The following is a 16,457-nucleotide window of genomic DNA, read 5'->3' as shown; positions in this document are numbered from 1 at the left end:
AGAGTTCAAAAGAGTAGATTAACATTTAATAAATATTCTTGAGTGTTGGTCCATACTATAGGAAAGAATAGTATATATGTGGCCACATGTAGCGGTACTAGCAATTTACGTAAGTAGGTGCAGACAGATACTTGAAGCCAGTCATCAACCACTATTATTATGACATGTATTACGTGACTTGATAGTATGAAGATTTATTTCATATCAGATGGTGTGTTGTTTATTTTAGGCTTTTATAAATTAACAACACAAACACGCTTCTCTTTGACTTACATTTAAACATCACATTCATAATTACCCTGTATTAGAAAAAAAAACATAACTCGTTGTACTACTAAAATTGTACAAATATTCTAAATAGGACAAGTGGCCCCATCCGCTTGATGATGCGGCCCTCACTGTCTGCTGGACGTTAGCCTATGTTCGTGTTTTCTTTGGATATAGTACATGTCATGAAGTCTAGGGTTGATGCTCGTGACCTACTACATCAAGAGAAAGGACTGTTGGGGAGCAGCTCCAGGGGTGCAGAGGCCTGTTATGAGAGTAGGATCCCATCATCAACAAGGCCCAACGTCAACGGCAAAAAGGGCAGTGTCTTCTTTGGTTGGGCTCATCGGTGAACACAAAATAAATTCCTATTCTCTTGGACCTGCACACCTCTTTTTACTTTTAGTTTACATACGAAGAAACATAGAACAACCATTCTATTGTATTTTCCATACAATTCAAATTTAATGTATATATACAGAGAAAATAAAGGAAGGAACAAAGCAGAGAGAAAATTCATCCAAAGCCTGCTCTTGGTATCTTCATGAGATTTTAGGAAGTCATTGAAATATGACAATCGACTCAATCCAGTCACTGAGGCGATTCAGGTCTTGAGTGTATCATTCCGAATCTTGAGATCATTCTTGAGTAGCAATTTCCAGGTCTGAGTGGAAGCAGCTTCCAAGTCACAGCAGAAGATTGCTAATCAAGAAGATTCGGTCATTTCTTTGCGTCCACATGTTCCAACACCCAATACATGTCCCAACACCCCCATAATAATGACGTCCAAAGCAATCTTAGATGGTAGCTCAGCATGAGAAAGCAGGATTTCCTTAAGAACTGTGAAGATCTGTATGCAGTCTAGTGTGTTGTTGGGGATATAATTAGCACGCCACTACATAATTAACTCCGTTTTGCTTTCAACGTCAATCTGTGAAGACTAATACTGTAGACCAGATTATTCAGTCAGCAATGGCTTCTGGTGAATAGGGAAGACGAGACAAGATTGGACGAAGCTGAGCATGTCAACCCATCAATCTCTAGTGGGTAACTAACTAACTAATGACCCCATCTCGTATTCTGGTTTACTTGTTCATCAGCGGCGGCCATGTGGACGGTGGAGCCGGAACGGTCCGGCGGGATTTTGGTACTCAAGTCAGGAAACCAGCCCAGCAGCCTAGGCCGGTCGAGACATCTGCATGAGTGAAGCTCGTTCAGAGTTAGTTTGGCGCTTCTTCCCTACTCTGCTCTACACTGAACCGAAGTTCCCTAAAGAAAAAAAGACTGACCGAAGTTCCTGACAAACTTTCGTTGCGGCTTCCTTCCACCCATAGAAGAAGAGAATCCCCGGAAAGTTTGTTCATATATTAGCACTGCTTGCAAAGAGCAGAAGCCCAGCCCAGACAGGATATGTCAACCATTCTCATACAGTCCTCTGAATCACTACTGCAGCTTCTTTCTTTGGTGATCAACGCTGCAGTTTGCTAGATTCGAAATCTAGCCATGATAAAACAGGCGAAAAAATCATGCATCCTAGACAAATTAAACACAACAACCAGCCCGTGTCCGTCGGCATCGATGGAAAGCAGCCGAGCTTCCAGATGTACAATGGCGGCATCATGACCGGCGACGCCTGCGGCACAGAAATTAACCACGCGGTCACCCTGGTGGGCTACGGTGTCGAGCAGGATGGGACAAGCTACTGGCTCATCAAGAACTCGTGGGGCCAAAACTGGGGAGAAGGAGGCTACATGAAGCTCCAGAGAGGCACGGGCGCCTGCGGCGTTGACATGCTGGCATCTTACCCTGTCGCATGAACCTACCGAAGCACAAGATACATTAATTAAAATTATTACTACGCTACTCCTATATATAGAATAAACACAACCTGATTAACCGCATGTGCTTGCTTTGAAGAGATTATTAAGGGGCACTCCTTGATGTAACAAGAGATTGTTTTACTATCTAATATGTACTATGAATGAGCGATTGTTTGTACAATCCATTCTAGCCACCTTCGACACTGTACTCTATGTTTCATGTGAGTTCACTGCAAAAAAAAATATTGTCTCAACATATTCTAGGCGATTTTTCGCTCCTCTTCCCTTTGCTAGGAAATGTCAATTTCAGTGTGGAAATTAAGAACATCGGGAATGATAATTAAGATAGGATGCCCCAGACCCAAACTACCCACGGTCCGTTATGAAAATGTCAATTCCGTCAGGCAAAAATGCCATGAATGATCAGACGGAATGCCTCATGCCCAACTACCCGCATACGGGCCCTCAGTTTTAATATACCAATGTAATCGAAACAATGTTGGCGTTTACTTTTGGAACCTGATTCTATTGGTGCTCAAGTTCTAAGGACTAAGTACTATCCATAAGGTGATCTCCTAAGCTGTGAGTTGAAAAAGGGAAGCTCTTACACATGGCAAAGCATATTGTCCGCTATCCAGACTTTTAAAGAGGCCATATCTGAAGGGCGGAAATGGAGAGAATATTAATATCCTCTATAACACTAAGCTCCCTAATTTTAAAAGGCTCACAATCAATTAAGGTCTCCAATTGAAATTGGGTCACCCGATTTTGACCATCAACAATTTTTCAAAGCGCTCACATTCAATTATTTTATACTACACACTACTTTCTAATTTTTTAGGCCTCACAGTTAATTAAGGTCTTCAATTTAAATTAAGTCACTCAATTTTGACTGGGTCAACAATTGCTCAAGGAGCTCTCCCATTCAATTATTTTAAGTCACTATTGTTACCTAATTTTGAAGCTCTTCAATTCGATTGAGGTATACAATTATAGAGCCAATCCTTTTTCAAATCAATCAACAGCAACCGGCCTATAAAAACATATCAATCTTCCGCATCTCTCCCACCACCTACAAGAAAGAAATGCCACCATGTGATATTGTAGCACTAATATAGTACATACAGGTATCAACGCAGAAATTATGGGTTTCTTAGCGGGGATACAACAGAATCACATCGAGAAAGACCCACCAAATCATCAAACCATAAAAAATAAAACACACTGTTATTTTTGAGAAAGTCAAATTCCTTTAACTTTGACAAAGTTCAGAGCCAAAATTGTCAACATCCACAATTTAAAAAAAAATGGAAATTCATTTCATGATGAATCTAATTATACCGATTAATTATTATGGATTTCGATATATTTCTCTACAAATTTGATCAAACTTAAAAAGGTTTACTTTTAAAAATGTAATATGTCTTATATATTGAAACATACTGAGTAAAGTTTCAAAGAAACCCAACAACACCAATGGCAGCCCAAGCAAAAACGGTTATGACGAGGATGGGAAATTTTTGAAATTGATTAGTATTGAGACCTGATCATGGTAGAAGGAATTCATCAGAGAATTATTCTGGCAGGTGGACAGAGAAAGAATTATAAGAAGTCCGTTGGTTGAGGGGGATTATGAATGGTTTTCTATCGTTGCACTCTAATAAGAATGGGATTTTCTTAGTTAAATCGTCTAACTATGAGTGTGATTTCCAGCATGGTCGGCATCAAATCCCGTATGGAGGGCCATCTAGTCCCTACATGCACCGGCAAAGATCAAGATCCATAGTTGGCGTCTGATGCTTGCTAGGGACTATACCTTGTCTGGGTGTTCTAGGAAATCGATGTATCTCGGTGTCAAACATCCAATATGTTTTTCAAAAGCTTTATGTCGCACACATATTTTGTGGAATTATACACATCAAATTTTGGTTCAATTTATTTTAACATTTTAAATCACCTTAGAATATAGATTTGTTTTTAAATGGGGCAGATGCCACTAGGTTCTAATCATGCCTTCTCTACGGCTGCTCTGCTATCCAAGAAAAGAATTCTTAGAGGCAACGGTCATATAGCAATTGAATATGTATAGGTTATCCACGCCTTGCTCCCATATGATGCTAGCCTTTTTAAGTGAGCCCCACGGTCCCATATAACAGAATATTTGAACTGATGGTTTCAGGCGGTTGTACTGATAATTTTCACCTCGTCGAACTGATCATTTTTTTGTCGGAATGGGATGTGTAATGTATCGTTGGAAAACTCTTGACATCTACATTACAAATATATAGGAATTTTTTGCAAAATCATCATGTTTTAAGAGAATTTTTGAAAAACCGTTCTTTTCAAAACGGAAGATGCAAATCGTATTTTGGACTCAATTTTCAAACGGTTTGTCGGAATTGAGCAAATAAGATGGCGTTGGAAAGCTGGTAAATATCCGCACCTTCCATATATCTGCTGTTTTTTCAAATTATATACAATATAAATGTAATTTTAAAAACGGTGAAATTCTGGGCGAAATGTATTTTTGCTTTTTTTGCAAAAGGTTTGTCAGATTGACGCAAATAATACGGCGTTGGAAAGCTATGGAAAAGCTATGGAAAATGCGCAAATTTGATTTTGAACATGATTTTTTTTAAATTTGTCGAAATGGGGCAAATATTATACCGTTGGATAGCTATCAGAAATGCGAAACTTAGTCATGTTGAACGTTTTCTCTACTTCGCAACCGTTTAAGAGTAATTTTGAATAAGGTAAAACACATCATGTTGTTTTTTCCTGTCTAAAAAACAGAATACTTGTACTGATGTATGTATGTGTTTGTACTGAGGTATTTTTTACAGTAGTTTTGAATGGTTCCAAAAATTTGTACTTGAACCGATGGCCGTATGGTTTTGTACTGAGCGTGTATTTCACATACTAGACTTTTACTCTGTTTTTGCGGTATCGTTTTCCTTGTAACTTTTCAACGGTTTACGATATTATCGTCCTCGAACTTGCATGGTTTTATATCTTTGAACTGAATGACATTTTATTTTATTAAAATATTGTGTGTCAACTCTACCATTTTCAACGTTGTTCTGGACTTGTTTCATCCCGCAACTTGAACGTTACCATTTGAATTTCTTTAGGGTTTTTTTTGTGTGTTTCAACTTTTTCCTAAAACTTATATAGGACGTTGTGTTGAACTTAAAACTTTTTAAATTGTGAACTTATTGTGTTTTTACAATTCCAAAGCTAGAAAGTAGTAGGAGATTCACCCAACAAAGGGGCTAATTATATGGAGCAGCCGAAGTAATACCACAGTCTGATCGATAGCTAGGAGCAATAGCAGTGATCAACAATACACATAGATATGAACTGATAACAAACTTGCACACTACCTCACAAACAAGAAAATACATTAACCGACAAAAAGAACACAATACACATGAACTGATAATCCCCATGGCTAATGAAAGAGCTTTGTTGCATCTAGGTTCATCTGTTTATTGAAAGTAGAACTTATCAGTTTTATTAGTTCGGGCTTATGTTTAAATGCTCACCATTTTGGCCCACATCAGAATACTCATAACACAGCAATATTTGCTAAAGGTCCTGCAAATACATAGTTACAAAACAAATTCTTCTATTTGATGCCATGACGACTTGTATTCTAATATTTTAAGTAAATTATTCTGTCGCGCATGCTATTTTCCGTGTCGCCATAGGGCATTGTTCGTTTGGGATATGCATAGGGGTGCTTCCATATCCCATTAAAGAGAATTGAACTGGATATGGTCCTTTTTCATGCTAATTTCATTTCTCATTAAATTACATGGAGCTTCTACTAGGGACGGTACCAATATGGATATGTTTTACCATGTTCAGTTTTATTAGACTTGATGGCATATATAGTTGGGCACATTGTGTTTGATTAAAATACTCAATGGCATTAGTCGCTTCTTTTCAACTTATGTTGAGCTATCCCTTCAGAAGAATAAAAGCAAGAGAAATATCGCACTTCATGAATGATGCTTTCTTATGAAATATCGCACATAATTTTAGATCATTCCAATTTTTTACGACAGGTGTAATCTTGTATTCCCATTATTTTTGGAACATATCTGCTCTCTCTATCAGAATTGAAATGATCTCAGCTAAGTGGATTTCATGTATGAAGAACATTTTGTATCCTTTTATAGTTTGGTTGTGCATGAATAGTACTAATTACTATATGCATATCTGTGTGTACAAGAATGAAGAATCAGTACATGTATGTCCACATATTCAGTCTGTATGGTAATTGGCCTTGTCAAGAAGCTGGTTACACAAATCTATATTAGTGATTGAATGGTTTGCTTATTTCACTTAGTAAGTCCACTTTATGTAATCCTCCACTTGATATTTATTTTTGTTCTTTTGACTAGAGATCAGAAGGAAGACCTATTCGTAACACCACTGGTGTGCATTCACTAGAGGGAGCTAACTGATCTTTTTTTTCCTTTTTTCAACTTTCCTCTTGATGGCATTGTGGAATTCGTGGGGTAGTGATTATCTTCCTTTTTGCACGCATTAATTGTTCTTCGGTAGTCGTCTTTGTTACTCCTGTTCAATAGTTTCGGATGATGCCTACGACTGGTGGCCTTGTCATCCACCCAAATACAACTGTTATAGCAAAATTGACTTCTCTCGGGCTAAAGAAATACAAAACTTTAACAAAAGAAGATGCTTGAATGCTGCTATTGCCGAAAATCCTCTTAACCTGTAGCGTACTAAGAACTTCTGGACAGTCAGATTCAACAAAGATATTTTGGCAACCTAGCTGGTTTGATAAAAGAACTCCATTCAGAACAGCTTGAGCCTTGGGAAATCTTATCTTTAGATAGCCTTGGTTTGGATGTAGGAAGGTCTTATTACCAGAATCAGGTATGATGAATACAATTCTATATAGAATGGGTTGCTGTAGTGCGCTACTCGTTAAGGTTTAAGATTTGTGGAGTTTAATCTTGTTTGGGGGTTTTAGTTCATATCAGTATAATTAACTGGTTATGTTTTCCTCTTCCGTTCTCATTTTTGAAATATTTTTTGCATATATGTTGTCGACAGTGTCGTTTGACGGTGTATGAAAGCGTTTGGCCCTGAACAAAATGGTTTTTGTTTAATCATTCGGTGATCTGGTGTTTGATCATTATGTTGATGTTTCCTTTTATTTTCCATAAACAAATACTATTGTTTCTACTAGAAATTGATTTCCCCCTTTGCCATCGAATAGAAGTTCTCAGCACCTTGGTTGTTTGAATCATGATCTATTTTATTTTTACATTTTTTAAAATGCTTAATTGTTAAGTACAGTAGTCAACAAAGAATAGCATGATTTAATTTAGGTTTTAAGAAATTTTCAGTTTTTCTTAATTGCATTGTATGAAATGCCATATTGAGTAGTTCGACAGAACATACCACAAAACATAATATCTTCCACAGCTAATTTAGAAATCTTATTTGATGTACATGCCATTCTTAGCTCTCCATTATTTGCTTTGTTGTCCGGTTTCCATGGGTGGATTTACATAGAGCCATATAACCATTCCATTCTTCTACTATTCATGCTAGTTGCGAGAGTTGTTCTAGCAGCACATCCGCTAACCTTTATTTGTTGAAAGCACGAAATAGCTTTCTCCCATTAATGATTTGCATGCATCGGTGATGTCTAATTCAAGTTGTATGTTTGTAGAGAACCAAGTGATAGAATAATTGCTGAGATTATATAAGTGCTAATGAATCTTATCTAATATATATGAACACAATTTGATCTGATGCGGAAATTAGTGGCCAGTAGAAAATTATACCTCCGTTTGGAGAGGCCATCTCGGTAGAGAAATTAGAGTCTGAAGTTGATGACGAATTGCAGCAGCGTCTCCAGCACTTCGCCGGAGAAACGGCAAGGCCTTCACGTCAATGAGCCGCGCTCTCCTGATTGAAAAGGAGTGATTCTGGGAGGAGACGATGACTAATGCGATTGACTCATGTTTAGGTGCATCTGCTCCCTTATATAATGCGCTGACTAAGTTAGCTAGTCAGACTTACCTCGTTGGCGGCTCATCACCTCCTCGCCGTCGCCGTGCTTCCGGCTCGATCTTCGGCTCGCCTCGCTCCGGCTCGCCTCTGCCGTGGTCGTAGATAGAGACGCCGGCCAGAGAAAAAGAGATGCACTAGCTCGAGGGGATCGGGAACGAAAGGATAAGGCAGGTAGAGTAAATAAAAGAGTAGTAAAGGGAAGTGGTGGGTCCACATGGACATGGGAGACTCGTGAAAAAATCATCCGCGCGGGGTGGAGCTTCGCGAGAGAGGGAATCCGCATGTACTGCCAACCTTGATTTTTGTTTTTTGAGAGTTCCTGCCAACCTTGATAAATGTTGTTGGTCCTTGAGCACGAATGGACGGACCACATCCGAGCTAAGTTTTTTTTAGCGAAACATCGGAGCTAAGTATCCCCCACTATCCGCAGAGGCCAGCAGCCTTGCAGCGCCCAGAAATATGTACCTTTGGGCCTATCTGGCTGGGCCTCGTGTCCTCTCAAAAAAATAAAACACCGCCCAGAGATCTCCCCATGGAGTCATTCAGGAGAGCTCAGGTATACCTGGGCATTTCTCGGGCCGGGCACCTGTCATTCAGGTATACCATGGGGTCTAATGAAAAAGACGTGGCACCTGACATGTGGGACCCACCTGTAAGAAATACCGTTAACAACGCTTAAACTAGTGTTTTGGGTGGAGTGGGACAGTTGTTCACAAAACGTGTGGTTTTGCGGACAAATTAGCAAAAGTCAATGCTTGTTGAGAAACCTGCCTTAAAACATGTGGTTCTGTGAAATTTACTCTAATATATACATAGAGTTTATCCTCTTTCGAAATCTACTTGTACTATCTCCTAGCTTGGATCCATTGGTTGTGGCGCATGTCATGATGTTTCCAGGTAGCTTCTTGGATGATCAGGGTGCATACAGGTTTGAATCAGCCCGCGGCCAGCTAGCATTCAGTCGATGTGTATATGTTTGGATAGTGATCAAATGATACCTTATCAAATATTTGGTCATTAACGAAGATTTGGTACTTGTTTAGATGAGAGCCAATTATTTGGTGAGCCAAAGCTTAACTACCAACTCTAGTTCATTATTTGATCAAAGTTGGCTAACTCATGTGCAAAAAAATTCTCAACCAATTTTTTGGCAAGGCTACTATGGGCTCAAACCAAACAGCCCCTATAGTCCCTGTGTGGTAAACAGAGATAATTTGGGGAATGGGTGAGGGGGGAGGCATGTTACGTCACCTGGGGTAGTTTACAAACACAGTGCTCATCTAATTCAGAAGGTTTACAGACCCACAGATTTTGAGGGCTTTTTTCAAGGAGTAATTTCGCAGAAACACAGTTTTTGAGGCGTTCTTCTCACGCAGCCACATATTTTGCTAATTTGTCTGGAAAACCACACGTGTGTATCTAATTGTTTCAAGTTACTCGACACAGAAGGTTAATAGAAAATATGTTGATATGTGTATAAAAAACATAATAACCATACTCATGAGACAACTTTAATTCATCGCTTTGACCATCCAAAAAGGATTTGGCATTAGAACTCAATATCAAGTTTAGGTTGTAAATACCTAAACATCCAAACGAGAGTATTGGTATTCAATATCAATCTCAATATCCTCCGATATTGACAATGGACCCAATGTAATGTCAAGCCTCCGAATGTCTAAATCCAACCACCTTGGACTTAACCCAACCTGACCCCATAACCCTCACTCTCCTTCTCTCTCTAACATGCAGGTCCCACTCAAAGATCTGTACTTGCCCTCAAAAAGAAAATCAAGCTCCGTTCCTGCGGCGGGTGGTGATGGCGGACGCCAACTGCCCGCGCCGGCGACCGCTCGGGGGAGGAGGAGACTCGAGACGCGCTCGAGGACGCCTCCATGGAGCTCGGGCTCGCCGCCGCTCACATGGGAGCCGCCCGCCAGCTCGCGCTCCGTGCTTGGACGGCCGCGAGATCAGCGCGCTCGACACCGACCCGAGCCCGACGGCGCCGCCACCGCTCTCCGCCGGCTCATACTCCGCCCCCCGCCACCGCCGCAAATGATGACGAAGACCTCGGCCTAGAGAGCGGCGGGCACGCCATGGCCGGACACGCGGAAGCAGCCCGGGCGCTCGCACGCGTCCTGTTAGAATAAATCTGAGGCGCTCCGTCGATCTACCAAGAACTAAGCAATCACACAAGCACGACACAGAGATTTGTTAACGAGGTTCACCGATATGGCTACATCCCCGGGGCCTGACTACAAGCGCTCCTCCCCATGACACCGTCACAATACTGCACCCTCGGTCGTCCGGGCACCAGCACACGCCGCCGGCTCCCCCGCGTTCTTGTGCTATTATGTTGGCATATGTTACATCGTGTGTCTATCCCTGATATATATGAGAGCCCTAGGATACAAGTGTCCTATTAGGACACAAATCCTATCTTGTATACACACAGTCCAAAACTAAGTCCAACTGTAACCTATCTTGTACAGTAATATTCGACACAACTTTAACACGTCCCGCAGCCGTGCCGGCCACCCGCAGGTCTCACACCATCTGAGCGCTGCTTTGCTGATTTTTTTTATCACAAGCGTCACTAGACGCGAGAAGAATAGTTCAATTCCCTCTGCGTCATTGACTTCGGCCAGCCTCGTCACCAACCCCAGACTGTAAGTTAGGGTCAGTTTACTCCTTAGTCTTTACCCACTCCCTTGAAGAATAGTCAAGTGCAAAAGTTCTATCAGGATACTGTTTTTGTCAAAGGAAGGCTGGCTGACCCTTCAGTAGCTCATTTCCTTTGATCCTCCACCACAGCCGGCCAATCGAAAGCAAGGAGTGGGGATGAAATAGAACTGAGAGCCTCGGAAGGGCAACAAGAGTATAGCAAGAGTAGATCAACCATGCAGCAGCGGCAGGAAACAAGAAGAAATACACAAGGAAAGTAAATCCGAACTTCCATCCGAATTCCATCATACCGAGCAACAAGATCACCGTTTAGCATCATCATCAGGTATCCACTCACGCCTAAACTATTCACTCCGATCCATAAAAAGTGTCACCCATTTTGTACTAAGTTAGTACACACTTTCTACTAAGTGGGCGGCACTTTTTATGGGTCGGAGGGAGTATCAATTAAGTCATTCGTCAAGTATGAGTTCATCATAGATGTTTCTTTCCAATACTACTTGTATCTGTAAGTTAATTTTGCCCTCAAGACTTTTGCGTCATGGAGCTAGAATAGAGGTTTTGCATAGATCGTACTAGTGTCTGTGTGGATTTATGATGCTCTGAGGGAAAAAGGTTCCATTGTCAATCTGCACTAGGAAGAATTAATATAGCCTATAGGCAGGATTTCCATGTGGGTGGAGATGATCATTTTTCAGAAGAAATATGCCGATAGAAAATCTTGTTTACACCCCGTTTTTTTTAGAAAGCTTACACCCCCTTTAACATACGGCGATTGTAATATTCTTGTCCAGGGATTAGTCTCTTCTCTCTTGACAGAACTCTGTATAAGCTCATATCTAAGGAAGCATCGGCCAGCAAAGGCATGTGGAGCAGTCGTTCCGCGGTCCTGCAAAGTAAATCTATGGACAGACATCTTATTCTAGTGTTATGCGACATCACAGATCAAGTAAAAATTGAGAAATCTTGAATAAGAATCGAGTATAGCCATTAATTTTGTGATTTATCACATTCAAGCGTCATTCCATCTGTTCATTCATCCATCAGTAAATGCATGCTCAAGAAGCAGAGCATCTGGCTCACCACGTGAAGAGCCACCGCTGCTGCCCCTTTTCTTTTACGAAATTAGCTTCACCATGTCTTCTAATAATCTAGTGACAGGCCAAAGACTTTAGTCCAAAAATAATAATCTAATGACACTCCATTTCTTCAGCTGCACAGAAATGGCAGAGATGGTCAGTTCTGCCATTGTCGGGGAGGCAGTCAGCCGAATCATTTCTGGTATTGCCACCAACAAAGACCATGATAAAACGGATGAAGCCGCAGAAGGTGGCCTAGAGAGGCTGGAGATGGCGTGCATCAGGATGGAGGCTGCGCTCGAGACATCCAACAAGTGGCAGATTACGGACACGCCACTGCTCCATTGGCGAAAGAAACTGAAGCGTGCTGCTCAGGACTGTGAGGACGCGGTTCGCAGATGCAGGCAACATTTTCATGAAGAAGATGAGAGAAAACAGATGGTAAGGCAATCCTCGCTTCCTAGACGTATTGCACATACGACCAAGACATTCATCTCCTCTTTCGTCGGCCGCAAAAATGATCATTGCTCGGACAACATAACTTCTGTTCGGAGATTCGAGAGGTTTGCGGATGGTGCTACTGAGTTTATCAGGTTTGTGCAGCTTGGCGGAACGCCACGACATCACATGTTCTTCGATCCTCTCATCCGACATATCTTTGAAGGAAAATCCATACGATATATGGTGTTGCATCCAGGAGGCCAGTATCACTTCTTCACCATACAACCCATAGCTTCCGAGGAGCGTGGTTTGGAGGCCATACTATGCTTTGTCTATGAAGATTGCAAATTGCCCGAGAAAAGTTTTGCCCTCAAGTTCATGATGCGCATCTCGGAGAGCACAAACCTAATCGGAACTACAGTTAAGTGCTTGCAATTGGTGACGCCTCACTTCAAGTCCACGGCTGAAATTGTCATTAAAGAGATCGCACAGCTCCCTACGCAAGATTTCTCCTGTTTACCGCATGAGGTTATGAGTGTCAACGCGGAACATTACTGGAATGAGATGAACACAACTTTTGCTGTATGCTCCCGCCCAGATCCTCTATGTTGCCAAGGATACGAGCACAAGATCGTGTCTTCCTGTTGTGGCGACGAAAGCAACAGCGGAAACAAATTGAGGCTTTCGAGCATATTTCCAGAACCAGTATGTAAAGTTTTTTTACAGCGTCACGTCTCACCATCCGAGTACCCTAACCTGCATGGGTCAGTCACTAGATATGACTTGGCTTCTTTGGAGAATTGCCGACCTTTGAAGCTTGGAATTCTGTTCATGCCTCATGACTCTCTGCAGGAACCCAAGTCCACAAGCAAGGGCTCTGTGATAGAGGCAATCGATGGAAAGAAGCAACACTTGACGCATGTAAATGTTCACCCGGATCAGCTCGACGAGATGTTTCTGCCCAAGGCGATAGACTATCTATATCATAACGTTGAGTCTACAACGTACGAGATAAGTTGGAGATCTAACCATGGTAGTGCATACCTATGTGTGGACATGACGAGTGCGACAAGATTGCCAGGAGCACCCGCGGCGATACAAGGTAGGAACAAGAGCAACAAGGTGGTTCCTGAGATGCAGCAAGAGCTAATGGAAAATGTGGAGTGGAAGGAGGTAGCAAGAAGATGCTTAAAACTTTGGTTGTTTCGTTCCTCCCAGAGAATGCAGAGCATGTTTACGGCGTGGCTGAAACGATGAGCGTCTAACTAGCGGTTTGTGGCTTAATTTCACATTGTGAATCTGTTAGTCTTCTTACAGAATTGTTTGGAATTAATGCGTGCCAAGGCGAGCAGGACGGTTTGTTCCGTTGTACTTGTACGTCTTGCATATCCTGGTAGCATTATATCGTGCTCCTACTTGTATATATCTCTTGATTAGTCATCTCGTGTGCTAATTGCTATGTAGTGTAATAGTCAAGATGCAGTTAACATCTTGATTAGTCATTTTGTATATATGTAGAATTGAACCAGCTTCGAACCAGTCAAGCATAGATTGGCTATGGTCAAACCACGTGGAGTAGATGTCAAGAGAAAACAATTGACGTAGTCAAAAGATGTGTTGTTTAGCTAGCATACATTTCTTTTTCGACAATGGAAAGACTCTCGCGCGCGTAATACAGCTAGAAACCTCCGGCTGGGAACCATAGCGTGGCAGTTTAGAGCACACCAGCGTCTTACTTATGTGGCATTACTTGAAACATTTGGAGTATCTTTCTGTCCAAGAATTAATTAAATAGGTGATAGTAAATTAAAGCGTCAACCATGATCTATCAGTGTAAGTGAGATAGACAACAGGTGATCCAAAGGATTAAAAAAATAAGTACTCTCTCCGGCCGGAATTACTTGTCAAAATATTACATGTATCTAGACGCTTTTTAGGCATAGATACATATATGTTTGGACAAATTTGAGACAAGTACTATGGGTCAGAGGGAGTATCTTTTTTCCGTGCGCTGTACTACCTTCTTTCCGGTTTAAAAGCCTTACGTGTGTGTCCCTAAATCGCTAAAGAGATCAATTCAATATCATTTTTATATCACAAAAATTATATCATTAGAAAATAGAGCATTTGAAATTTCTAATGATTTTTTGTAATATGAAACTCATGTTACATTGGTTAAATTATCAACACAGGAATATGAGTGTGCCTTATACTCCCTTCATTTCACAAAACAACTCATATAAATTTGTGCACTTGGACCAAAGCAGCTCTCGTTTCTACTGCCCGACCACTCACATTGGCCGGGTATGGGAGCCAAGAGAAAAGCGAATTGTTTTGTGGAACAAACTCAAAAAATATATGTGAGTTGTTTTGTGGAACGGAGGGACTAGTATATACCGGAGAAGAGGCAGTACCAAACATCAACCGTAAATTAATAGTAGCCGGTAAAAATAAAAGAGATACATGCTCATCTTTTCAGTTGTGAATATAGGTCAACAGCCCTTCTTTGACATTACTCTCTTCAATTCATAAAAAATGTTGCCTACTTAGTACAAAATTTGTGCTAATTTAGTACGAAATGGACGACACTTTTTATGGATTGGAGAGACTAGGAGCACTAGTTCAAATGTGTGATTTTCCCCTGTCGGGGTACGAACGGTGTTGCGTGATGCATGCCAAGTTGACTAAATGTGTCAACGTGCTCCATCAGAGGCATCAGAGGCATAAATGTGTCAACCATTTCGCAAGTGGCTGAACGGCCACATATGTCCTGCCACTTCAGCATTGCATGGGTATTAATTACTTGGTGTTCCACATATATATGGTCTCCGCGAGCAGGTGGAATTGAGCAATCTCATTTTTCTCTAACATAACAAACCTGACCATTTAGATACCGTATTGTTACCGCCGGTGGATTTGGTCGAGTGATTTGTGATAAGTGATGGAAAAAGTGGTTGTCAAGGGGGACAAAAGCCTAAAACCATCCGTCCCAATTCCTTTTTCTTTAATCACAGCTTCACTGGACACGAGAAGAATATATACTCTCCAATTCCCTCTGCGGCTTTGGCTCCAACTTAGCCCAGACATGAAGTTATGGTCAAAAGTAACTAGCTTTCTATTCTTTTACAACCTATGAAAACACCAAACAAATTAAACAATATATATGCAACAACATGACCAGAGTGATGTCTCACTTTTGGAAAACAAACTGAGTGCCCGATTCACAACCTTGTGTATCAATTTAGTTTATTTTTTCTGAATTTTTTATTTTATTTTATACCGGTGTGACTCCTATTGGTCAACGTTTGACGTGCGTTGCACGCGCAAGCTTACTAGTCTGTCTAAACAAGGATCAAATTTTCACCAGGAGCATATCGGAGGAGACGGGAATAACATCGGCGGAGCCTTCATGAAGGACACAACACCTGTAGACGCCACCACTGTCGTCCTGGCAGAAGAGCCAGGCAAGTAATGCACCCCGACGCTCACCCACCTCGCCTCAACCGCCAAACCATACATCGACCACCTACAACCATGCCACCCGGGTGGCCATGGATGCCTGCACGCACCCGAGACACGCGCTCCGCCATGAGCACCGCGCCTCTTGCCACCAGGACCGCCACCCTGCGACTAGACAACCCCGTCACAGACCAAAGGCCCCAGCTTTGGCCCGACCGACCACCCCTAACCAACGGAGCCCCTACCTGACCGCGTTCGAAGGGCAAGAAGGAGGAGTGGACGCATCCACGACCGGCACACACCAGCGCCCGCGACAGGTCGCCCGACCATGTCAGAGCCTCCCATCCGTCCTACCGACCTCCCCAGTCCCCGCTGAACACACCCCATGTCGCTCACCACGGTAGCCAACACACATCCCCGCGTGGCCACCCGCAGCCACTCGCCCAACGTCGAGGGACAATAAACAGACCCTTAGCAGTAGCCAAGAGTGCTCTCCGGAGATGCCTCCTCACGCCAACCGACATCATCCATGCACCAGACCAGGAAGGTCTTGACGAGGACTAGACCTGCATGACTAGCCAGCCACCGCCACTACTTACGCGGCCACCCCCACCAGCTCGTCGCAGAGCCAGGGACAGCCGCCCGCAGC

The 16,457-nt window shown here is 42.1% G+C and overlaps 1 long non-coding RNA gene across 1 annotated transcript; it reads right to left on the bottom strand.

Moving 5' to 3' along the window:
- Positions 1-599: 599 nt before the first annotated feature.
- Positions 600-8,289, bottom strand: LOC123087417 (uncharacterized). Its single transcript, XR_006441342.1, has 5 exons — positions 8,154-8,289; positions 7,916-8,039; positions 3,040-3,159; positions 1,557-2,086; positions 600-1,462 (listed from the first exon to the last, which is right to left on the bottom strand). It is a non-coding gene; the product is annotated as an uncharacterized lncRNA (long non-coding RNA).
- Between the last annotated feature and the right edge of the window lie 8,168 nt (positions 8,290-16,457).

This window comes from Triticum aestivum, chromosome 4A (assembly GCF_018294505.1).
Source record: "Triticum aestivum cultivar Chinese Spring chromosome 4A, IWGSC CS RefSeq v2.1, whole genome shotgun sequence".
In the NCBI taxonomy this organism is placed as follows: Eukaryota; Viridiplantae; Streptophyta; class Magnoliopsida; order Poales; family Poaceae; genus Triticum; species Triticum aestivum.
This window is presented reverse-complemented; position numbering and strand designations above follow the sequence as displayed.